Source organism: Triturus cristatus, chromosome 1_1 (assembly GCF_964204655.1).
Source record: "Triturus cristatus chromosome 1_1, aTriCri1.1, whole genome shotgun sequence".
NCBI classification, from domain to species: domain Eukaryota; kingdom Metazoa; phylum Chordata; class Amphibia; order Caudata; family Salamandridae; genus Triturus; species Triturus cristatus.
Window position 1 is genome coordinate 169416070 of NC_140579.1, and position 25924 is coordinate 169441993.

General features: G+C 50.2%; 1 protein-coding gene across 3 annotated transcripts in view; it reads left to right on the forward strand.

Moving 5' to 3' along the window:
• LOC146869905 (vesicle-fusing ATPase-like) overlaps nt 1–25924 on the forward strand; it is a 1998451-nt gene that overhangs the window by 563386 nt on the left and 1409141 nt on the right. The gene's annotated exons all lie outside the window — the stretch shown is intronic.

Sequence of the window (25924 nt, forward strand, 5' to 3'; positions counted from 1 at the left end):
ACAGTATTGCTTTCCACCACAAGTGGGGAACGGGATAAAAAAATCAGCAACAGTGTTTTGGGAACCTGGCACATACTTAACACTGAAATGGGGTGGTTCTATTTGCCCCTTTTGTGGTAAATGCAAACATTAGAGGTTTGTGGTCAGTATTTACTGTAAATGGAATACCCCAAGGAAAGAACCAGAAGTGTTTGATCGCCCAAAAGCAAGCAAGTGCCTCTTTCTCCACCACCGAGTAGTTAAATTCTGCACCCTTGAGGCACGGGAGGCAAATGCGACAATCTGTTCTTTACCATCTAGAATTTGGGTGAGACTAGCACCCAGACCTTTATTGCTGGCATCGGTGCAAAGAATGGTAGGTTTGCTGGGGTCGAACCTACCCAGGGATGGGGCAGCAATGATACTATCTTTAACAGTTACAAACGCATCCTGACAGTCATCAGACCACACAAGGGGAGTTCTGGATTTGAGCAAATTCCGTAGGGGTTCAACTATGGAGGCGTAATTTCTGACAAACGTAGAATAATATTCAGATAGGCCCAAAAAGGATTTGAGATCTTGAACGCACTTAGGAGCCGCAGTGTTGCGAGTAGCCTCCACCAAGTCCAGTTTGGGCTTAATACCATCTTGAGAAATTGTGTGCCCAAGGTACTCAACCGATCCCATGCCAATACAACATTTTTCCTTTTTGAGAGCCAGACCAGCTTTTCCCAAGTTAGTTAACACCACTCTGAGGGTGGTATTATGTTCCTCCAGATCCTTCCCGTAGATGAGTTTATCATCCTGAAAGCAGAGGGTTCTGGGAAGGTCTTGCAGAACATGCTGCAAGATCCTCTGGAAGGCGGCAGCAGCAGATGCCAACACAAACGGTATACCAAGGAATTGGAATGCCCCCAGAGGAGTCACAAAGGAGGTGAGGTGACGTGAGTCAGGGTGGAGCTCTATCTGGTGGTAGGCTGAAGACAAGTCAAGAACGCTGAAACAACTCGCACCTTTGATAAGGGTAAGGACCTCAGGAATGCGTGGAATGGGGTGCCTGTCCACTTAGATGTTCTCATTTAGGTCCCTGAGGTCCACACATTGCCTGATGTCTTTACTGGATGCTTTGGTGTTTGAGAACAATGGGGGCCAGCCACTGTGAGCACTCGATAGGTTCAACTACACCCAAGGACAATAATCTGTCGAGCTCCGTGTGGAGGGGAACATGCATCAAGTAAGGTATGGGCCTGGCCTTATGTGCCACCGGCTTTGCGTTGGATTTTAACTTAATGGAGTGTGGTAATCCCTAAGTAAACCTAGCTCATCAGAAAATACTTTGGGGAAATCGTTGCACACCTCCATCCCCCCAACTGAGGGATCCACCAAAAGAACCTGATCTGGACTGTTGGGATCTAACTTAATTCCAAGTTCCCTTTGGTGTTTCCACCCTAACAAGATTGATCCCTTCTGGGTAATGTAAATCTTGCCAACCGTATTCCTTCCTTTAAACCCTATCTCCATGGTGGTCATACCCAATAAGGGTATGGGATCCCCATTGTATCCCCCCGTTTGGATGTCAGGGGGAAGTAGGTGTTCTTGCCAGGAGGGAAACATTTGGGAGAATACCTTGGTGTCAACTAAGGTGAATGGGGAACAGCAGTCTGCGAAAACAGTTACTGGTTTATTGTCCAAGGTGATATTGCAAGATGGAAATTTGGCGGAGTCGTCTGTGTCTTTAAGTTGAAAAATTAACTTGGTGTCAGCAGAGGATTCGTGCTCAATTGATAACACTGATTTGGAACGCTGTTCCCTACAAACCCTGGTCAAATGTCCCCTTTTCCCGCATTTATAGCACGTGACTGAAGGGGCTTGGCACAAGGGATTGTTGGTTAGATGGCTCGGGCTCCCAAACCTATAACACTTGAGTTTGGTACCGGAAGGGAACGTATTTGAAGTTTTATTTTTAGTATCTTTTCCCACCTCATGTTTGTTTATGTCATTGACCTCAGTGGATTTGTCCCCCTCCCCTTTCATGGCAAACATGCAGTCAGTGGTGTGCTCGATCCCCACGGCTATTTCAATGGCTTCTTTCAGATCAGGATTTGCTACCAGCAGTCTCTCCTGAATCTTGGGGTTGTTGGTGCATCTAACCAACTGATCCCTGATGAGGGACACTTGCAAAGACTCAAACTCGCACGTGTTTGCTAGACCCTTTAACGCAGCAATGTATGTTTTGACTTTTTCACTTTTACCTTGTGTCCTTGAAAGAATTTATGCCTCTCTAATACCACATTTATTTTCTTTCCAAAGTGTTTTTCTAGTTTGTTAACTGCTACCATGTAAACATTATCATCATCATCGCTATCACTTCCCTCTTCTACTGAGGCAGAGATATTATCATATTCCTTACGGCCCACAATACCCAAGTTGTGCAGTAAGGTATGAAGTTTACGTAATGGTGAAAACTTTTCCCTCCCAATTGCAATAAGGTAGGACTCAAAGACACCAAACCATTGCTTCCATGGCAATAAAGGTTCCCCCACCTTGTTTAGGAAAGGTGGAGGTTGAGACATATTAGCTGTTGTCATGTTTGTACACTACTTGACAATAATATAAAGGTACACAACTGCCAAGAGATACAGTGGATATACTTTGAAAAACAGCAATTCCCACAATAATGTATGTGAAAATAACAGTAAACTTTTGAATAAGGCTTGCTAGTAGGAAGCTGTGCCCGTCAGCGTGAAATAACAGGCAGCAAAAATTAAAGCAGTAGCCTTCACAACAGATTACTGTCCCTAGGCTGTGACCATACACGATGAAAACTGTGCCCATCAGCAAGCGAACAGCCCCCAATCTGTAGGCACCTCACAACTGAGTCACACTCCCACTCTGTGACTACGCTAACACTGTGCCCCTCTGCATGAGGTAACAGGCAGCACCAATAGAGAGGCTCTCACACCGTGAAGGAGAACTGCTGTGCCCGTCAGCGCACGGAGACAGGCAGTAAAACACATGTCTTGAACCTTACAGCGGAGTCAGGCTCCCCCGCTGTGAAACAATGCAGGCATAAGCTGTGCCCATCAGCGTGGGAAGACAGGCAAAAAACAGAATGAAAGATGCAGAGTGGGGTCATGCACCTACGCTGTGAGAGATTGCAGGCAACAGCTGTGCCCATCAGCGTGAAGAGACATGCAAAACACCACAGGATGAGGTGTATACAGCAGAGTCAGGCTCACACTCTGTGAGAATGCAGGCAACAGCTGTGCTCGTCAGCGTGTAGTTAACAGGCAGAACAATTGATGAACCTCCGTTAGCCTGTCCCTCTAAGAAACCACACCCCCAGAGGGGTGGCAATCAGCGTGAGGTAACTGATGCGCGATGAGGCAGCTCCACACAGGAAGGAAGGCAGTGAAGCGACCACCAGAAAGAAAATAATAAACTTCCTTCCGAGTCGGCGCCCCTGAAGTTCTGCTGCTTGAAAGTACCTCACTGCAAGATGAAATCAGGCGCGCCCCCAACAGCCAGCTGAGCGCCAGGATATGAGCGCGAGTCTGCAGATTGAAAATACCCCCACAGTGAGTGTGACGCAGCGGCTCCACCAAGGTTACGTTCGCCGGCTAAGTGGCAGCTAGACCAGCAGGTAACCAAGACGCATCCACTGTCACGTTCGCTGGCCCCAGCAGGGAAGCAAGGAGCCAGCAAGGTTAGACCCCAGTGAGAGGCGCATCGGCAAAGTCACAAAGAATGAAAATTTTCCTAGCTATCGTAACGGAAAGTTTCAATTCTATTAAGGACTCGGAGGCGAGGATTATGCCTTCTTTCTCCACTTTATTCATACAGCAGCACAGAAAGAACAACAAAGACTACATTTCCCATGAACCATAGGGAAAAAAGTAGTCAACAACATTGTGTCAACAACCAATCAAAAGAGAGAAAAATGTCCAATCAGAGTCTCTCCAGTTACTGATAGTCCCTTGTCAGTGTCCAGATCTCCTCTTTCGGAGCGCAAAGACAGCCCAGCACTCAACTTCAGGAGTCCTGTTTGTGGGTATCCGAACCTGCAACAAACAAGGCAGTATTACCAAGGGGAAAGCACCACCCTAGGTAGCAAACCAGTAAAGAAAACCAATGTAAAGGTAGTTAGAACATATCATCAAGCACTACTTCCTTCGGCATAAACATGAAGGAAAGAATTTACTTACTGCAATACGGGGAGGGGTTTCCTCTGAGAACACCGGGCGGGATAATCCTCGCCTCCGAGTCCTTAATAGAATTGAAACTTTCCGTTACGATAGCTAGGAAAATTTTCATTCTATGTCAGGACTGGAGGCGAGGATTATGCTTGTTTAAAGCTTGCCCACAACCAGTTGAGCCATATTGAGAATTGGCTTGAAGTAAAACTTCTTGAAGGTGGAATCCGAGGACCAGTCCGCCGCATTGAGGATATCCTCCAAGCGGGCACCCAGACCAAACGCCTTCAAGGCCATAGCCCCTCTCGCGGAATGCGCCCCAAAATGCCGGAGGCTAATACCCGTCTCTTGCATCACCCAACGCACCCAACGGGCGATGGTTGGGGAGGAAACAGCCTTAAAGGGTTTCCGGAGCGCGATGAGCAGCTGACGCTCCCCCGGAGGACGATACTCCTCCGTCATCTCCTCGTAGGCCTTGAGGCAACTGACCACACAGAGCTTCGGAGAATCCGCGAAGGCCGGGTAAGAGACAACTCTTGTATTGCACTTCGTCCGGCGAGAAAGGGTAAACGTCACCCCATCCGGAGTGAACATGCGACCCGAGATATCGAGTGCGCGCACATCCGACACTTTACGACAAGAGATCAAGCAGAGCAGCATTGCCAGCTTCGCCGATAACTCCTTACGGGATAGAAACCTATTTGGTTGCCAAGACAGGAAGAGATTTAACACCTGATTAACATCCCACAGGGCCAAATACCGCGGTTCTGGAGGTAGGGAAAGTCGAATGCCCCGAAGGAGCCTGCAGATCAAAGGGTGTTCGCCCACCGCCGAACCACCAACCGGGACGTGACCCGAGGAAATGGCTGACCTGAAAGTGTTAATGGACCTATATGCCAAGCCCTTAGAAGCCAAATGCGCCAGAAAGTTTACAACGTGGACCACATCCGTGACCGCGGGATCGAAACCCCGTCGCAAACACCAACGGGACCATCTGCCCCACGCAGATTTGTATCGTTTAATGGTGCTATCCGCCCAGCCTTTAGAAAGGAGCTCCTCAGCTGATCGCGAAAGGCCCGGGGCTTGCCATCTACCCCGGAAATCCTCCACGCCATGAGCCACAGCGAGTTCGCTGACACTAGAGGATGAGGATGGCCGTACGGATCCTTAAGGAGATGCGGAAACCGGGGGAGTAGGATCGGAAAATCCCAGGAAAGTTCCAGAAGAACTGGAAACCACACTTGCGACCTCCACAGAGGCGTGATGAGTACTAAGTCTGCCTTCTGCCTGCGGACTTGAGCCGTTGTCCGGGTAATCATAGCGAACGGAGGGAACGCATAGCCCCGATCCACGCTCCAGTCTTGGAGAAACGCATCCGTGGCTGCTGCCCGAGGGTCGGGCTTCCAGCTGAAAAATCTCGGAAGCTGGTGGTCCAGGCGAGATGCAAATAGATCCACCGTGAACGGACCCCAAAGCTGGCTGAGGGAGGCAAACACCAAATGATCCAACTTCCAGAGGCTGGAGTCGCGGAAGTGGCGTGATTGATAATCGGCCTCCACGTTGTCTCGGCCCGGAAGGTACTCCGCTGTGACCGATACCCGACTGTCCAGGCAATACTGCCAGAAGCTCGCCGCCAGATCGGAGAGGGCTTTCGACTTGGTGCCGCCGAGGTGGTTGATATAACGGACAGCCGACACGTTGTCCATTTTCAGAAGTACGCAAGACTGTACTGAGTCTCTGGTCCAACATTTGACTGCAAACGAGCCGGCCAGAAGCTCGAGACAGTTGATATGTAATTTTTGTTCGTCGGGAGACCACAAGCCTCCCGTGGAAAGATCCCCGCAGCGGGCGCCCCAACCAAGCCTGCTGGCGTCTGATTCGATGATCAAATCTGGAACGGAACCAAAGATTGCTCTGCCGTTCCATGCCTCCATGTGTGTTAACCACCACTGGATTTCGCTCCGAGCTTCGTCGGATAGACGGATCTTGTGGGAGTACGAATACCCTTTCCGCAGGAAGTACGCCTTGCAGCGCTGTAGGGCCCTGTAGTGGAGCGGACCCGGGAAAATCGCCTGGATAGAGGCAGATAGAAGGCCTACAACCCGGGCCAGCTGGCGCAGTGAGACGCGCTGTTGAGCTAAAACGCGACACAACTCGTGGCGAATCTTCGCAAGTTTCCTGGACGGCAGGCTTAGAGTAGAGGCCCTGGAGTCGATGACGAACCCCAAAAAGGTAACGGACTGAGCCGGCTGGAGAAGGGACTTCTTTCCATTGATCACAAACCCAAGGCCCTGGAGCAAGGACACTGTCATCTGGAGCTGATCGGCTAAAAGGTTGGGGCAGGAAGCCATCAGGAGGAGATCGTCTAAGTAGACGATCAGCCTGACCCCACGAACTCTCAGGAATTCCACCACTGGTTTGAGCACCTTTGTGAAGCACCAGGGTGCGGAAGACAGCCCGAAAGGGAGGGAAGTGAACTCGTAAATCCGGTGGCGCCACTCGAATTGAAGGAAACGGCGGTGAGGCCGAAAGATAGGAATCACCAGATAAGCGTCCTTCAAGTCCAAACGTACCATCCAGTCGTGAGGACGAAGAACATCCCGCAAGAGGTGAATACCCTCCATTTTGAAATGGCGGTAAACCAACCACTCGTTGAACTCGCTGAGGTTTATAACCGGACGCTTGCCGCCATCGGACTTGTCCACTAAAAAGAGATTGTTGAGGAAACCCCTTGGGTGGAGTGTTGCGAGAGATATAGCGCCCTTGCGAAGCAAGGAATCGACCTCCTTGTCCACCAGGAGTGCGTCGTGAATTGAAAATTGCATAGGGCGCGGGGGAGTCTTTTGAACAGGATTCCCGCAATATTCTATGTGAAACCCCCTTATCGTCTGAAGAACCCATGCATCGCGAGTGAGGGATGACCATGCCCCGTAACAGCTTGCCAGGCGTCCCCCTATGCTTTGTGGGGAAGAAAGGGTAACACTCACCAGAGTTTGCGTTAGACGCTCCTCCCCTGTGACCTCTGCCTTTGCCACGGCGTCCTCTTGTGGGGTAGAAATTTCCAAATTTCGATCGGTCTTGATATTGACCGGAGCCTCTCTGATTGACTTGATGATTTTGTCGACCGGTCGAGCGGCCCCTTCCTCGACCGGCCCCTCGAAAAACCCGTGGGAACACTTTTTTAATGGTGGACTGCGCCCTGTCCAATGACGTAAAGTTGTTTACAAACTTGCCCAGTTCCTTGATGAAGGGCTCACCAAAAAAGCCCCCTTGGGCAATCGCCCCTGCTTCGGAATCCGCCAGGTCACCCAGTTTTGGGTCAATTTTGATTAGAAGGGATCTCCGCCGCTCGGTGGAGAGGGCACAGTTGGCGTTGCCTAGGAAGACCACTACCCGCTGAGCCCAGCCTGAAAGAGTTTCGGGAGAAATCATCGAACCTGAAGCCTTCGCTTCTTCCGCCATATCAAGAATTTTTGTGGCGGGCCCCAGGGCGTCCAAGAGCTTATCTTGGCACGCCCGCCACGACCTATCGATGCCCTTTTTGGGGTCTCTAATAAATTTCTGCAGGAACGTTAGCATTCTCGGGTCAATATCCGGGGTCAGGGCAACTTTGCCCTCCAGAGAAGGGCGAGGACACTCCGCTCGGAGACAGTTGCGGGCCTCCTTTTCGAGCGGGCGCCGAATATGCTCTGCGACGTAAGTCGCCACCTTGTCCGCTGGAACCCAGTCTGTGGAGCGAGGATGGACAATGTCATTAGGGTCCAACATGTCAGAAGGTGTAGGAGGTGGCTGTAAGTCAGAAGGCGCCAAAGGGGCCTGTGAGGGTCGGGTCGGAAGCCAAGGCCTAGACGGGCTGGCATCCGGATCCCCTGAAGGACCTGGAAGTGCAGGGGAGGGGGAGAGGTTAAGAGCTAGCGAGTCGCCAGTACCCCCCATAGGATGGCTATCAATAAAGGCCTGTTTGAGCCGCTCAAAAGCGTCCACATCCACCCCCGGGGCACAGGAGCGTTTAGGAGGGGGAGGATCCGAAAGGTCCTGGACATTGGATGATAGGGAATTTTTGCGTTCAAGGCATAAAAATGCCTGCTCTATTTTTTGTGTCAGCCTGTCCTCCAAAGGAGAAATGGCCTGGTCCACTGCCCTATAAATAGAGGTATCCACTGCTTCATAGAAAGCATCGCCCCATGGCATATCCGCCAGAGGATCCTCCTCTTCATCCTGATAATCCCCGTAAAAATCCATTACAGGTGGAAGGGCAAGAAGACTTTTGCGCTGCACTCGCAAGTAAGTTGTTACAACTGGGTGTCAGTTTGAGATTTTTACACGTGGCAAAACCACAATTTTGTGCAGGGTGACTAGCCCTGAGGGGACACAAAGAGGCTGGCAGACACCAATTTAAATGTATGCAGATAACTGGGCTGGATAATGTCCCCCAAAGCAAGCCGAACGGCAAGAATACAACCTCCAGGGAGGCGTCAGCACACTCGTGCAAATACAAGACTCGAATCCCCTTTATAGAACCGGGATACAAGCGTCAGGTATGCACATTAGGCCCGTGAGCGAAGAAACAAGCTCGCGGGCCGGTACAGACCGAAGAACTCTGTGTCTCTCTCAGTCCAGGCTCCGGTGGCAGTCGAACGCGCGCGCGTCTCTGGAAACTGATCAAAACCAGAGACGCGTCGCGTTCAAACACCGCCACTCGCGCCCCCAGGCGGCGGGAGGACCAGAGCGCGCCAGCACCACCGCGTAGGAGCGAGAGACGACTCTCGGTCCTGCGGTGAGGAAAACCCAAATTTTTACCGACAAAAACCCTCAAATTCTCAAACGGGGGAAAAAAGAAAGGAAAGCAAACGCTATACCAGCAACGCAATCGAAGAAAATTACCACAGCGACGCGTCAGACTAACGGTAGGCTCCGCTATAATTCAATAAAAACATCACAAACCTTGTCACAAGACAATAGATTCAAGCAATAAGCCCTGATAGGGCGGAATATAGCATCAAAAGACACAAAGCAGTCATAAAAGCACATAACAAAGCCCCCCCAAACAGTAGAAACCCTGAGGGGACTTAACTGGCTGCGCAGCAGCGAAGAAAGAGGAGATCTGGACACTAACAAGGGACTATCAGTAACTGGAGAGACTCTGATTGGACATTTTTCTCTCTTTTGATTGGTTGTTGACACAATGTTGTTGACTACTTTTTTCCCTATGGTTCATGAGAAATGTAGTCTTTGTTGTTCTTTCTGTGCTGCTGTATGAATAAAGTGGAGAAAGAAGGCATAATCCTCGCCTCCAGTCCTGACATAGAATACGGTGACCGGCTTGCTCAAGCCCAGGGCAGCAGCGCAAAACGGGCAAAAGCTGAGAAAATCGTCAAATGCGTGCAGAGAACCTTTTCAGCTCAGTAATGCGTGAGGAAGAACCCCACAGCCCAGCGGGAGCAGGAGTGACTGCTAAATCCCACGCAGTGGTGAAAGAAAAGCAGAAGATGATCAAGCAGCCACAGCAGAGGGTGACGATCAGCCGCAAATGAGCAGAAGCAGGAGACCTGAGGTAACTCTCAGATGGGTACTCACATAATCTTGTATAAATCAATCAGCTGATTCTGGAAAAATAATGTTGGGGGTGGTGGTGAACCGTCCCCACACGGTAAATCGTCGCCAGTGTTACAAAAATAGACGAATGCTGCGTAAGGTAAGAGAATCTTCTTCACACCACCACAGGTTCCAGTCAGCTGGAGGGCACTGTGGAATGTTGGCGAACATTGACATGGGTGGAACCAACTGGGAGGATTCGGGGGGAGAAGGAATGTAACAAAAGCGGAGATTACAACAAAAACCCCCACCCCATTTCTAATAATCACACTATGGATACGTTTACACGTTAGTAAGGCCTACCTGACTAGAATAGTATGTTTGGCAATCATGTATTTGGTTGCCTTTTTAAAACGGTAACAGATCTTAACTGCAATGTTGAAATAAGTCTTGCCATATTTAAACATTGCCTGTTTAATAGAAGAACTGTGAAAAATGTTGCAGAGTGCGTGCTATATTTTTTTCACTGAGGAGGGGCGTGGCATTAAAGTTTGAAGACCACTGGTCTATGCTGCTGGGCGGTCCAGTGCGTGACCTGTGGGTATCATTCTGGTGTGTACCAGGAGCTGCACTGTTAACCACTGCTCCCAGGTTCTATTGGGTAGTTCACACTTCTGTGGGAGTGCCCCAGATGTACGTTGCTCACTGCTCATATACCAGTGGGGGTTCAGTAGGAGCGTCTGGCACAATCGAGCCCCTTGGGGTCCATACTTTAAATGTTCAGGCCTGGAGACGGGAGCTGGTGGCATTCCCTCTACGCCCGCTAAGGCTCCACAGTGCTCGGCCGCGCCATTCTACACGTCAGGCTCCTCTCGATGTGCTGGTCCAGGCATGCAGGGGCCCGTGTTTTTAGTTCTCGTGTCGAAAGCAGTGCATGCGCTGCTCTCGGCATCCAGAGCTTCTTGGAATCAATTCAGATTCCGAAGCTCTCGGGGGCAGAGTTGAAGCCCCCCCCATCTTTCTCATTTGCTGGTGTCATCCCGCATGCAAAACGCAGGCTCACCATTGAAAAGGAGGCTTCTTAGTCCTTCTTTGTTGTCGCCTTGTCTCCTTTTAGCCCCGCCCACCAGGATTGGATCTCTCACTCTCGGGGTCACACACTCGCCTTAATTAGCTGGGACGCAATATATTTCCACACAACGCCGCCAGCTTGGTGAAGGGCAGTTAAACCGTACTGCACACACAAGGTTTTTGACTATGCACTCTTCTTTTGGACACAGGCAGCGGACTTACCAGGCGCAGATCACCGGACCGCACACGGGACGCTGACGCTGTGTGTCTCCCCCGCCGCCACTCTCCATCGCTGGCCGCAGTTGGGGGGGACTACAGCTCCCGTCATCCTTTGCTCCTGAATCCCGCCTTCCTTCCGGCCAGCAGCGCGCCTGGAGGCGCTTCATAAACAGAGGCTCCCTCGGTGGAGCGGGGGGCACTTCTTTTGGACACAGGCAGCGGACTTACCAGGCGTAGATCACCGGACTGCACACGGGACGCTGACGCTGTGTGTCTCCCCCGCCGCCACTCTCCATCGCTGGCCGCAGTTGGGGGGGGACTACAGCTCCCGTCATCCTTTGCTCCTGAATCCCGCCTTCCTTCCGGCCAGCAGCGCGCCCGGAGGCGCTTCATAAACAGAGGCTCCCTCGGTGGAGCGGGGGGCACTTCTTTTGGACACAGGCAGCGGACTTACCAGGCGCAGATCACCGGACCGCACACGGGACGCTGACGCTGTGTGTCTCCCCCGCCGCCACTCTCCATCGCTGGCCGCAGTTGGGGGGGACTACAGCTCCCGTCATCCTTTGCTCCTGAATCCCGCCTTCCTTCCGGCCAGCAGCGCGCCCGGAGGCGCTTCATAAACAGAGGCTCCCTCGGTGGAGCGGGGGGCACTTCTTTTGGACACAGGCAGCGGACTTACCAGGCGCAGATCACCGGATCGCACACGGGACGCTGACACTGTGTGTCTCCCCCGCCGCCACTCTCCATCGATGGCCACAGTTGGGGGGGACTACAGCTCCCGTCATCCTTTGCTCCTGAATCCCTCCTTCCTTCCGGCCAGCAGCGCGCCCAGAGGCGCTTCATAAACAGAGGCTCCCTCCGCGTCGCGGGACGCGCGCGGGCGGCGCTGGGCTGAGCCCGGGCAGAGGGCGGGCCGTCTGTGGCTGTCAGGGGCCATAAGAGGCCGGGCCGGGCCGGGCCACCCCTCTTGCTAGCACTCTCAGGACACCTATATGTGAGTAATGCTGGTTGTGACTCAGGGGTTATAGAGGATAGACATCACTCCAATCATCTGAGACTCCACCATCTGATAAGATACTTATGCCGGGTTTGTTTTATGTGAAAGCCGTGATAAGGGGTGGAGGGGTCTAATACGTTTCTATCTTGCGTGGGGCGTAGTGAATGTGTGGCAGGGGGGGGTGAATAAAACTACCCAAGATATTTGCACAGGTATTGATTAGCAGTAGAGGGAAGTATGACAGGCAAAACAGTGACACGCTCGACAAGAGCTAAGCGTAGTACCTCCGAGGCTCCTCTGGCACACAAAGACGACATTAGCTCTGTATTCCCTGTCATCATGCAGCCTACTGCCATTGATCGCATGCTCAAAAGAGCGCTAGGGGCTGTGTCGAACGACATCGAGCGCACAGAGAGGCGCCTGTCCTTAACCCCAGATCCTGACCCTCTCTTAACCATTCAGGAGCAGGAGGTTGCGTTAATCTCACCCCCTAGTCCCTCAGAAACCAGTGAGAGGGATATCTCATGTGCCCAACCCATTATCACTAGGAACAAGGAGGATCTAGGCCCCACCAAATGTGCCACTCTACACAAAAAGAAGAAATGCGCTCAAAAAAAGCGTAAGAATACAAACAGCTTAACCACCTACCCTAACCCACCGAGTAGAAATAATAGTGGGATCGAGCGAGCTACACAGACATCTTCTCAAGCAGATCCTCCAATCTGGTTAACTAAGATCATGTTAGACCTACAGGCCCAGATAGAAATACTGATTACAAACCAGCTGAAGCCGGTGACAAGTAGGCTGGACAAAATTTTAAGTGAATTAAAGAACAGGGAGACAAAAGGTAGCTCACTAGGGGCCTCATGTAGGTAAATAAATTTTACCGGTTCTTAAATACCGAGCCGTACCGAATCGGTAAATTAGAATCGGTAAGTTATATGTAGGTAAAAATTCGGTAACTGTTACCGATTCGGTAACATTCGGTAATCACGAATCGGAATTCACCGAATCGGTAAATACCGAGGTGTTATTTACCGAATCGGTAAATACCGAGGTGGTATTTACCGAATCGGAAAATACCGAATCGGTATGTACGGATTCGGTAAATCAAATCACATGACTTGACGAAACAGCTAATCCAGTGCAACGACAGCCCACCCAACCAGGAAGTGCCCACACCCAGGCAGGTGTACATAATTAGCCGAAGTGGCCACACCCAGGCAGGTGTACATAATTAGCCGACCCTGGAGAAGCTTGGAGTGCAGAGGAGAGGCAGGGAGCCGTTGCATGTGCGAGCGGGTAAACGAACAGCATGTCCAGCCAGAGAACACAGAAAGACGGAGGGGAAAGGAGGAGGAAGCTGAAATTTAGCCCCAAGGAACTCCAGGTGCTGGTGGAGGAGGTGGTGAAGCAGCACCAGAAGCTGTTTGGAAGGCAATCCCTGCAAGTGCCTGAGGCTGAAAAGCGCAACATATGGCTGGCCATCCAGGCGCAGGTCAATGCTGTGGGAGTGACCCACAGGGACATTGAGGTCCTCAAAAAGCGCTGGTATGACCTCCGGATTGTAACCAAGAGGAAGATGGGCGACATCCAGAAGGAGGCCAGCCAGACCGGAGGTGGAACCAACAGGGCACCTGCCCTCACCGAACTGGAGGAGCTGGTGGCGGCCACAATCGAGCAAGAGAGCGTCGTGGGTCTTGGGGACGCCGACAGCTCTGCCAGAGCCGCAACACACCAAGGTAAGACGAAAGCACAGCAATGTAGCCCCCCCTACCCCTATCCCACATCCCCCATTGTGAAACGAGAATCACACTGCAGTCCACACGTGTCAGTGCAGACAGGCAATGCATTCCGGGAGATGTAGTCAGGGCAACACTAACCATGACGTAAATGTTACAGGGCAACAAGGCATGTCACGCACTCGAGGCACAAGGAGACAGGGGACATATTGGAATGTGAAATGATTTATTGTGACGCTTGCAATGCAGCCCTTCGGGGACACTGAGCCAATGTTGTATTTCTGTCCACAGATGTGACATCATGCAGGACAGGGCATGCTGCAGGAGAGACGGCACACCGGCCACATAAATCACCTCTAGCCAGCACCAGTTCAGACCAGGGAGCAGGCCCACTGGCAGCCGCACCACCAACACAGCCAGCCTCGCCGCACACAGAGCCAGCATCACCTCACCGAGAGCCAGCATCACCACCACCAGAGCCAGCATCGCCACTCATGTTCGAATCACCGGCCACATCTCCGCTTGCAGGTGTGAGAATGAGGAGGCGTCCAGCAGCCAGGCTACGAGCCTTAGACACCTCGTCAGACGACAGCATGGGCCCAGAAGACCGCACCGGGCCCCAGGAAGGGAGCCATGCCACTGTGCCCCACACCTCACAGGCAGCACAGACGGAAGCAAGAGGGCGCCGCAGGTCGCGTGTCCAGAGTCCACCAGCACCCACTGACGGCCATGGTGTCTTCTTGGGGCTCGAGGGCCAAATGTTGAAGCAACAGCGCCTGCAATCAAAGGCAGTCATGTCAGTCCAGAGGCACATGCGGGTGATGAAGACAACATTAGTCAACATGGACACCAACATTAGCGGCATGGCTGCGGGCATTCGGGACATGTCCCAGTCAATCCAGCAGTTGTGCAGCAAATTAGATGCTGACATCGAAGCACGGCGCCGGGAACGCCAGAGAAGGGACACTACCAGCAGGGCACTCAACCGTCTGGCAACTGCGACTTCTCTACTGTGCCGGCGCTCTGTGACGATGCAGGAGGGCCTAACACAGTGCTGCAGCGACCTGTCTCGGGGGATGGTGCAGGTGATAAGTGCACTAGGGGTGCTATTGACTAGTCAGGCGTCGACAACTGCTGCAGGGGATGCTGCGGAGAGCATCGACACCAGCAGCAGCATCACACCCCCCGTCCCAGAAGCACGCAGGAGCAGCAGGCGGCTTGGGGTTGGCTCTAGTGAGGATGCACAGGCCGTGCAATCCACCACTGCAGCGCGTATGCGCAAACATTGATGTAGCCCTGCTTAGCCACTTCCCATTGGGTGACGTAACCCTGGACATACTCCTTGTATAGATGGTATATTGCCAGATTGGCCTGTTCATGTGTTCATGGCGTGGTGCCACATTAAAACTACGTCAGGACTTCTCACAACTCGCTGTGTCCCCTTACTTACTCAGAAATAGTTGCATGTGATATCTGCCCGTCTCTCTCTCCCATCGATTGCAGTTGGCACTCTAGCTGCGTTGCCCTCTGGCTGGCCTGACTCATCCTCGTTGTCCTCAAAATATGTCAGTTCCACATCTGTACCTTTTTTCGTGGCAAGGTTGTGCAGCATTGCACAAGTGGCAATAATCTTGCAGCAGGTGATGGGTTTGTACTGGCGTGCGCCTCCGCTCTTGTGCAGGCAGCGGAACCTGCTCTTCAGTAGTCCAAACGTGCGCTCCACCACATTGCGTGTTGTTTTGTGTGCCACGTTGTATCGTCTCTCACTCTGGGTTGCTGGGTGTAGGTAGGGAGTGAGGATGAATGACCGGCATGCATATGCACTGTCGCCTGGATGAGTAAAAGGGAACCATCAGTAACATGCCTCTATGCACTATGATTTGCAGGTTTCAAGGGGCGTCACTGTTACTTACCTAGCAGGTATCCCTCTCCGAATTCTCCGGCACTCAGTCGTGTGTAGATCCCACTATTCTGGAAGATGTAAGAGTCGTGGGTGCTCCCAGGAAACTTTGCAACAATATCTGTGATGATGTTCCCTGCATCACAGATCACCTGCACATTGATGGAGTGGGTGGACTTCCTGTTCCTGTAGATGTGCTCTGTATCAGCTGGTGGACAGATTGGGATGTGTGTACCATCAATACAGCCGATGACATGGGGGAACTGTGCCATGTGATAAAAGTCTGTTTATGTTTTCTGCAGTGCAGCCTGTGTGTTTGGGAAGCTTATGTAGTGGTGCATTCTCTGCATCATGGCATCCAGGAACTTCCTGAAGAAACGTGACAGGCAACTCTGGGATACCCCACCCACCGCAGCTATCACCACCTGATAACTGCCGGAGGCCAGCAGATGTAGGCTGCAGAGCACCTGCACATGTGGGGGTATGGCGTGCGCCCTTCTTATTGGATGGTCCAGGAGTGGCTGTAGGTCCCTGATTAAGTCCATGATGGTTTCGGGGTCTAGCCTGTACCTCTCATGTATCTCTGCATCAGTCAGCTGGAATAGTGTGATGCGCTGTCTGTAGATTTGTTCCTCCCGTCGCCACACCCTCAGTCCTGCTGCCTGTAGACGTAGGCGCCTTGCAATGACGTACATAGCGGCCATGTTGTCCACGCTGTAGCATTTTGGGATTGCTCATATGCATTGTTGATGGTTACCACCTGCTTTCAATCCGTGTTAATTACCGACTCTAATTTACCGATTTTCTTGGATTTCTTAATTACCGAGTGCTCCTACATGTCATTTTCATTATTACCACTTCATATTTACCACTTCATATTTACCGATTCGTTAATTATGTATTCGGTAACTCTGAATCGGTATTTTGGAATTCGGTAAATATGAATCGGTATTTACCGCCTCATATTTACAGAAAATTGGTTTTGGGACTCCTACATCTCACTTGTCTGAATACCGGTCGGTAACGGCATATTTACCGAAAATCGGCCGTTACCGACCGGTATTTGGCTACCTACATGAGGCCCTAGGGGTTCTAAGCAATCCCACTAGCACCCTAGAGACTAATCCAGTAATTCAAAGGGCGAATAACATCAGCGATATAAGGAACGTACAAATAACATCTGCACAGATTCATGATGCCCCGGCTCCCCAAAGTCAAGCGCTCAGTAATCACAACCCTAGTGAGAGCGGACCGTACCCTAACAATGGCCAAGGTAAACAAAAGTTGGACAAACAGTCCCAACCCCCTGCTGACCCCATACCAAATGCAGCAAACCACGAAGACAGGTCTACTTTAACACACAAGAGATTCCCTACCATAAATCTTCCCCCTGAGGCGTGCCCGTTGGTTGTTGTTTTTGCCGGGGTCCCAGAATTAAAAGAGGTCCAGAAAGAATCACACCAGGAGCTAAAAAACAAACTCATTTATTGGCTGAACCAAAACAGACCAATATCTAATAACCAGGATGGGGAAATTCTCCTGGTTAGACGAGTGAATTGGATAGGGACTCGACCTAAAAACATCGAAGGAAACTGCATTATTGCTAATTTTAGGGACAGGAGGGTGGTTGAGCATATTTTAAGTCAGGGACCACCTGGATGCACGACGGGCATAAGGCCATTGTCACTTAGTTATTTCTATTTGAGGCAGCAGGCACCAAAAGAGGGACAGCACACTATATGGAGATGTGCGGAGGGACGAAATCCTAGTTTAAATAGGATCCCAAATTGTTCACGACAAGCGACAGGGATTTGGGAAGGAGGACACCCATGTTGGGCAAATAGGTTCACCCCACTAAGGTCACTAGAGGAGACTGACTGACTACCCATTTCACATTCCCCTCTAGCGCAGGCTTACACGGATCAGACAAAACCTGATCGGTTAGATTCGATAGAAGGAACCTTACCCATACATTGCCTGACCAAAGAAGATGGACAGTTATCATCAGGGTGGAGTGGGCGCAGGACCCCAGCAAGGACCACAGGAGCTCCCGACCCTCTCGCTGGGGGTTGTTTACAAACGCCCTTGGGGACAGGAATCATAGCCCCAGAACTAAGACAGCAGGACAGTGATCTGCAGAAACTATCCTCCAGGAAGAAAGGGGGGCGGGCTAATATCACTCAAGGCACGGCAGGGGTAGGGCCCGTTACTATTGAGAAAGAGGGCCTGAAAATCATATCGTGGAATATAGCAGGTATTGCAGGGAAATTTGACAACAAGGATTGGCGTCAGTATATGGCCCATTTCCATATAATTTGCCTACAAGAAACCTGGGCATTGGATAACACCCATCTCCAAATAGCTGGTTATAAATGTTTTTTCACGCCCGCACAAAAAACCTCCTCAGGTAGGGCCAAGGGCGGTTTGATAATATACATTGACCTAAGTATAGAAGGTAAATGGTCTAATGTGGACTGGTTCACATGGAACATCCAGGCCCTGAGGTTTGGAACAAAGGGTTGGGTCTTGTTTTGTTCAATGTGTATAATACCAGTCTCCCGGAAAATGACACTACTACTATGAGGGAATTAGACGCTAAGCTGAAACAAGAACTCGCTCCCGCCCATGGTGCTTTGGCCCCCTCGGTACTAGTAATGGGTGATTTGAACTGTCACTTATGCCCGTGGTTGTTTCCGATCAGTGTTAACTGGTCAACATGCCCAATAGAAAAAGGCCCCCATTTCAGCCACTCCCCAAGTGGTATTGAATTGGGTAAGCCCATCCATTCTCATGACCTCGAACATACAGTCGATATGATCCCACTGGGACCGTATGGCACACTCCCCCCTACTTTTAAAGGGAGAGGGTGCTCGTCCTACATAGATTATATTTTTGTCTCTAGAGGCCTAAAAAATCGGATCACCAAAGTAGGAATCGAGTGGAGTCCATTTAGCGACCATAACCCTCTGGTTATGGAGCTCTTGCATCAGGTCAAGCAAAAGAACAAGCCTGTTGAGGGCGCCATTGAAAGTGTGACGGCCCAGGGCAAAAGACTCAAGTGGGCAAAATTAGATGGGGTTAGATTTTACCAGTCCCTGATGGAAAGAGGCAAGTCACTCATTGACGAGTGTTTAGACCTCTTTGTGGTAGGGGCTCGCTTAATAAACGTGTTTGGACAAATAACTAGCTTGGTGGATGGGCTATTGTTGGTCAAGGCCTCCAAGAAAACTCATCCTAATTTACCGAAATGGTTTGATGGGGGTTGTACACGTGCTCTTAAGGACCTAAAAATGGCCCTAAGTAGTACACCTAGGGATCAAGTAAAAGTCAAAATATGCAGGTCAATATATAGAAAGGAGCTAAAAAGAAGGAAAGTCACACTGCAGGGGGAAGCATGGGCGGCCTTGAGGGAGGCCTCTGAAAATAGGGATATTACAGAATTCTGGAGATTAATAAATTCCCCTTGTTTTCAAGATAACAACGCCCCTGAGGTCGCAACAAACATCCTCCCGGAACAGTGGATTGCTCACTTTGAGGGCCTGTATAACCAGGGGGAGGAGGACACGATAAAGGAGAGTGGGGTGAACATACAGAGAAAGAGGGTGGTATTCTCCCTGGAAGAGATTAGAATGGGTATTGAGGGACTTACCAAAAACAAAGCCCCGGGCCCAGATGGGATCCCCCCAGACCTGTTCCTGAGTCACGTGGATTTATGGGCCCCTATTATAACTAGAGAATTAAACGCGGCCATTATGGTCGGTCTGCCTCGGTCTTGGTCAACGGCCATTATTGTACCCATTTTTAAAAAAGGCAACAAAGATGACCCTCAATGCTACCGCCCTATTTCCTTGATAGATGTCACAGCCAAAATCCTAGGAAGCGTAATCCTGAATCGATTGACCGAGTGGGCCGAGGATAATAACATCATCTCAGATGCCCAGTACGGTTTTCGGACCGGTAGGTCCACCAGCGATCAATGCCTGAACCTATACATGCTGGTCGCAAAGTACACCAAAACCAGCAATGAAGCCATGTATTTGGGGTTCATGGACTTGGCCGCTGCGTTTGACCATGTCAATAGGAATAAGCTATGGGTAATGATGAACCAACTCGGAATCGACCCAGGGATAATCTGTATACTGAGAGAATTGCATAGAGAAACCTCCGCCAGGGTACGTTATAACAAGGATGGGGGACTGACAGAAGCCTTCAGCTGTACAAGTGGCGTGAGGCAGGGATGTATTTTAGCTCCTTTTTTGTTTTCGTTATATATTAATAATTTGGAACAATCTCTTAATAATCTAAATACAGATTGTCCAAGGGTGGGGACACGTAACATCCCAGTGCTGTTGTACGCAGACGATGCGGTTCTCCTAGCACGAACCCCTAAAAGTCTGCAGATCCTCATTGATGGGTTCGTCAAATTTATGGAGGGGATAGACCTGTCTGTCAACTTAAACAAATCATATGTAATGACAGCAGGCCACAAGCCACGGACTGGCTTCACTTACAGAATTGGCACCCACACACTAGAAAGGGTGCAAACATTCTCGTATCTAGGTGTGCTCTTCGATGAGTCACTAAAATTCACACTCCTCGTGCAGGAAAGGTGTGGTAAATTGGTGGCATCATCTGGGGCCATTTCTGGTTACGGGAGGAGAGTTGGCCGCTGGTGTCCGGAACAAACAATGAACCTTTATGGCTCAATGTGTTGTCCAAAAACCATGTACGGCTCAGAAGTATGGGGATTTATAAATCTTGATGGACTACAAAGGGAAGAAAACAAAATACTTCGTTCAGTATTGAAAGTCCCTAATTGCACACCAGCTCTCATAGTCCACAAAGAACTAGGAAGACCCTACTTAGAGGATCTGATCAAGTTTAGACCAATCCTGGCCTTGCTTAAAATATGGACGAACCCTGAAGCAGCACTGAGTAGGTTGATTGTACAAGATTGCCTTGGTAGAGATAAACATCTGAATATCCCATGGGTCAATTATGTTAAGACTAGCCTGGAAAGTATGGGTTACCAAGAGCTGTACTTAAACCCCTCACTGATCACTGCTCAGGATAAGCTTAACCTGAAGAGAATTTTCATGGAATCAAGAGTATCGGGCAGGATTACAATAGAAGGGAGTAAACCTACAGTGAGTATCTACAGTAGGCTTGAAACCACTGCAGGGATGGAACCGTATCTTTGTGTCCTGTACAATGCCCAAGAAAGGTTTTTAATGTCACGTTTTAGGCTCAATTTTTTACCTTATTTGTTAGCTGATCCAGCTGGTTTTAGTAATTCAATTGAGCAGAAGGGTGCCTGCGGCTGCGACAATAGGTCTCCGCAGGACACCCTCCATTTTGTACTTTTATGTCCTATATACACAATTCCAAGACGCAGATTCTTAAAAGATATTCTGAAAAAGGCAAGGTTCACTCGAGCCAAAGAGGCACTGACCTTTCTACAAAGGGCTAGTGACCCGTTAACATTATGTGCGGTGATATGTTTTTTGAAATTTGCACTCAGACTCAGGGTAACTAGATGCCAGCATTAATTATGAACACTGTAGACTTGTCAACTTGTTAGTTTTAGCAAGCTACCAATAAGGATTTCCTGTGACTAATGAATTATTTGCATGTACATAGATTCATTCAATGTTCTGTATATTGATTTAATACTGTTTTAATTGTATATATGTGTATTCTTTTATGATGGTTTTTAACCACCGAATAAAGAACTATTGAATTGAATTGAATTGACTATGCACTCTGTTTCTGTGACGCACTTACCCTGCGCTGTGCCTTGCAGACTGTCCACGTTCTTGAAGGGGCTCAAGTCATATTTGCACGGTGCCCATAAGATAAGGGCACATAATGATAAATTCTGTTCTAGTGCCGAGAGCCAGGGGTATCAAGAAGCAGCCGGGAGGGGTTTTGATGTCGCCTGTGCGAGTTAAGGTTTGTGAAGTGATTGTATGCACCTATCTCAGCCTCAGCACCTTCTGTCTGGGACTACAATAGAGCCCCAGAGAGGGCCGCAGATGCTGCGCGTTGCCGCTGTTGGGCCACTATCCTTCCCTCTTCGCAGCCCCTCCCAGGCTCGCCGCCCCATCCACCACCTGTACCCCTCCCTGCACAGACTGCTGTCTCGGGAGAAATTCGTGTAAATCCGTTTTGCACATTTCTTTTTTAGCGATTCCGTCCTTTCAGAAGGAGCATAAAAATTCTTCTGACGGGCCGTACTAAGAGAAAAATGGGTTTTCTGCACAAAAATAAAGCTGTGTTCTACCAAATAGCATTGCGTGCTTGAAGAGAGAGGGGAGTCCGCATTTTCTGAGTAGAATGTGACGTTACTCAGACCGTGTTGTGTATGGAGGATAATTGAGGAAAATACAGTTTTTCATTTTTTCCGCATTAAAGCTTTATGTTGTATGGCCCAAGATACCTGTTCGCCAGTCTGGAAGTGCCCGCTTTAAGCGAGCACCGAAATGGTACAAAGCGATTTGCTTCATTTTTTCCGGAAACAAACTGTACCTCGGGTGGTAACCCAGACTGAATCTCCTCCAAAGGCGGGCGTTTGTCTTGTGCTTCAAATGCAAGGGTTTCCATGAGGTAAAGGCCCCAGAGCTCAGCATCCGAGAAGGCTAGAACTCCGAACCCTGTGCGCCCTGAAGACAGTGGCGGGAAACATGCACTACCAGGGTCTGGGGCCGGCCGGTAACATCTGCGGCAGTGCACGGATTCGCCGCCAGGTGCTGTGGTGGCCACCCCAGAGTCACATTTGCGAAACTCTGACCTCGCAAATTACCCCCAGACACAACCTCCGAAGATACTACATTGACTGTAGTGGAATTATTGCCATGAGTTGAAGGAAGGGATTCTACGGAGTGGGGGAGTGAAAGGCTGTGTGAGTAATTAGATGAGCGAGTGTGCCAGGGTAGGAATGAGGTGAAACCTACAAAGCTGACACCATGCAACAAATAGCATTTTTGTAGCCGCGCAAGTCTCTGCAAAAGAGTCGAATGTGTGCGTTTTGCGTTTTTTGCTAAAAGCGCGGTCGCTGTGCAAAAGTCAGAGGCAAGCGCCCACACTGTTCCTGCATGTAATAGAGGCCACGAGCCCGCACTAGACTGTGTGAGCGACACGGTCGTCGAGTCACAAGAAGTGGTAGGCCTCAGGTCAGTTCATGAACACTAATACCAATGTGTGCAGCTCGCTGCACTAGTGGTAGAGATCTGTGTCTATGGACCGCAACGGCCGAGTCCCGAGGGCCCAAGCAGCCATTCATCTTTCCTAGGCTGAAAAATAGAATACCACCGAGTTCGACCACAACTAGCACTGCTTATCAAGCGCCAAGAGGCAACCTAATGTCTCGTGGGCGCTATTATAATGACTAATTTAATCGCACATACAATATTATCATGAATATGTGCTTTTAATTTCCAAAGGCCGGCTTCCTGGTATGCTGCCAGCATCTTCATAGTGAATGAATGAGCGAATGAAAAAATAATATAAACAAATATACACACATGAATAAATAAAATGGACATGGAATGGTTCACTGTGACCCATAGGGGGAGGAGGTGCCAGGGGCAAGTGGGCTGCTCCGGCCTTCAGGCCCCATCATCCTACCTCTAACACCTCAAAGAGTGACTCCCCTCGCGCCTGATTAGCTGCTCGTCTACTTAAAGGGGCCTTCACCCGGCAGGTACCCAAAACTCATCACTGTCAGAAGGCAACCGCCGCGGCAGCCATCAAAAGCTCATCCCCGCCAGAAGACATTTGGCAGACTAATACAAGACTCTGCGATAAAACTTGCTGACACTTCCGCAAACCATATTGACCGCAACCTGCGGCCTTTCACAGCGCTGACCTTGTGATCCAACCTCAACTGTGACAAAGCGTCACATCAATAAGAAAACCGAAACAGCGACTAAAAAACTCAAAAATGAATGTGGAGTAATGAGGCTATCGCCTCGGTATCCAAAACTCACCGCTGTCAGATTGAATCTGACAGGCGAAAACAAGACACACTGACTGGCAGCAGATCAGGAAGAAGCGCCTGGGGACAGTGCGGCCTCCTACCTGTAGCAGGTCTGCCAGCGAGAGACTCGGCAGCTCAGACACAGCTTAAGGGCCCCATGACCCCTCTGTGTGAGCGAGCCGTGTATTCTCCCCCACCGGGCTTCTGCTCCTGCCCTCACCTCCCCCCCCCCCCCCCCCCCCCCCCCCGGTCCGGCGCAGTGAAGAGCAGGCCCGATGCCGGATACTCCAGTGACGACCACCTACAGGTGGGGCGCTGCTGCCCGGCTCCCCTGGGCATGACGCAGCTCGGGCACTGCCAGTGGGCACCAGAAGCCCTGGACAAGCACCTGCAGAGTACGGGTGACTGAGCGGTGAGCAGCATTCCTGAAAGAGGGAGCCCCAAAACTGAGGCCCACATCCGCAGGCCCATGAACGCTTTCATGGTGTGGGCCAAGGACGAGCGCAAGCGGGTGGCTCTACGGTTCCCGGATGTGCAGAACGCCGAGCTCAGCAAACTACTAGGTAAGGCCCAGCGCCCAGATCCCCCTCTGCCTCGCCTCAGAGCGCTCATTAGCAGACTACTCTCAGAAACGAATGGGTCATTTGGAAAGTTTGTACGATCCCACCCTGCTATTCTAAAAACTAGGAATCACTTGAAAAAAATGTACTACTATTAATGAGACGAGTTTCCAAACCTTTGCATGCAATCAAATTTGTTTTAACTATTTAAGTTCTCCAAATGTTGCCAAATATGGGATCTCAGATTCCGTGAGATAGGTTGGTTTGCCCAGGATCTCACAGTTTGGCGAGGTTTGAACAGAAGCCTCCTTGACCATAGCCAGATAGCGCACAGGCAGAAGCCCCAGAAGAAATGCCTCCTACACTATTTCCTTAAACAACACTTGTAGTTAACTGTATAGTGTCCACACAGTAGAGGCCTCACAAGCCTTCCTGTTCTACACTATACATATGTTGTGCCTAAAGAACCCGAGGTTGAAGTGAACAGGGCCCGATTACCACTGCTAGATGTTACTACTAATACTGTTTATAAATATTTTCACATTTCTGGTATTTTTAATGCTTAATTTGAGCCGGTGGTTTCCGGTGCTCGGCACCAGCACTTAAATGTCCGCACCGGCTCCAGTGACAGGCCACCACATGGTGGCGCTGTCTTAAATTTTGAGAGTGTCCAACAACCGTGTTTATTAAGACAATATACATTGAAAATTAATACCAGCTTTTCACGCCGCGTTGTGTGGCCTAAAATAGCGTGAATTGTCACGCTTTTAGAAGTGGCATGGTTAGGTGTTCTGTTGGTAATGACATTGGCCGCGCTGGCAGGGGCAATATGTGGTGCAAGCTGCACTGGTCTTCCGAGAAGGGCCCTGGCACTTTTTGAATATTTTTTTTACCAATTAAAGTCCAATTTTTCGATTTAGTCTGTTTCTAACGCTGCCGGTGAGTTTCGAAGCTTCTGTTCTAAAGTACAATGCATTTCGACCATATCTCCTCCTGTAGGCTCCGGCATCACCCCGTCCCCACTCAGTCACGCTACTACGCATGTGTTCTACTCCCACTCACACCAATGAGGGGTGTTCTATCTCACATCAATGTAAAGCCCTGGCCCTATGAGGTGACGCCCCGCACCTAGGTGATTGCAGGTTGGCTGCGCAGCCTTCTTTACGCCTCTCTCTGGACCTGGACAGAGGCCTGGCGATGTGCAACAAGTCCCTTCCGGTCACAACCGACCCAAGCCCGTCTCACTTGTTTAACCATAGCGCTCCGACGCACTGAGAGGCATATCAAGGAACTCTTGCTTTTGTGGGTTCTTTCCCTGTTTTCTTGAGTTTAGACCAGACTCTGTGCTATAGATTTGCAGATTGCTTCTTGGAAACAAAGTAGACACTCACACAGAGCTATTTTTGGGGGGGGGAACTCCCGTCCATGTGTAGGCTTAAAAACTCCTGAATGGCGCGCAGTTAATAGTTGATAAAAAGGCACTCGCGTGTTCTGATTTTGCGTTATATTTTTTCGTTGAAAATACAGTGTAGATGAAAAATATGTACTGCCAGCTTTCTAGCTCGCTGCTTTTCTTTTGCCACCTCGAGGGTTGCGGTGGGTTCAGTGGGGTAACACTGGCCCCTGCAGTACGGTGGGGGGGGGCACTGTGCACAGGCTCAAGTTTCCATGTCTCACAGGGTGGGTGATCACGTGTTTAACATAACCATGCTACAGTTTGAATGCATGAGTGAATCAACTAACGAACACC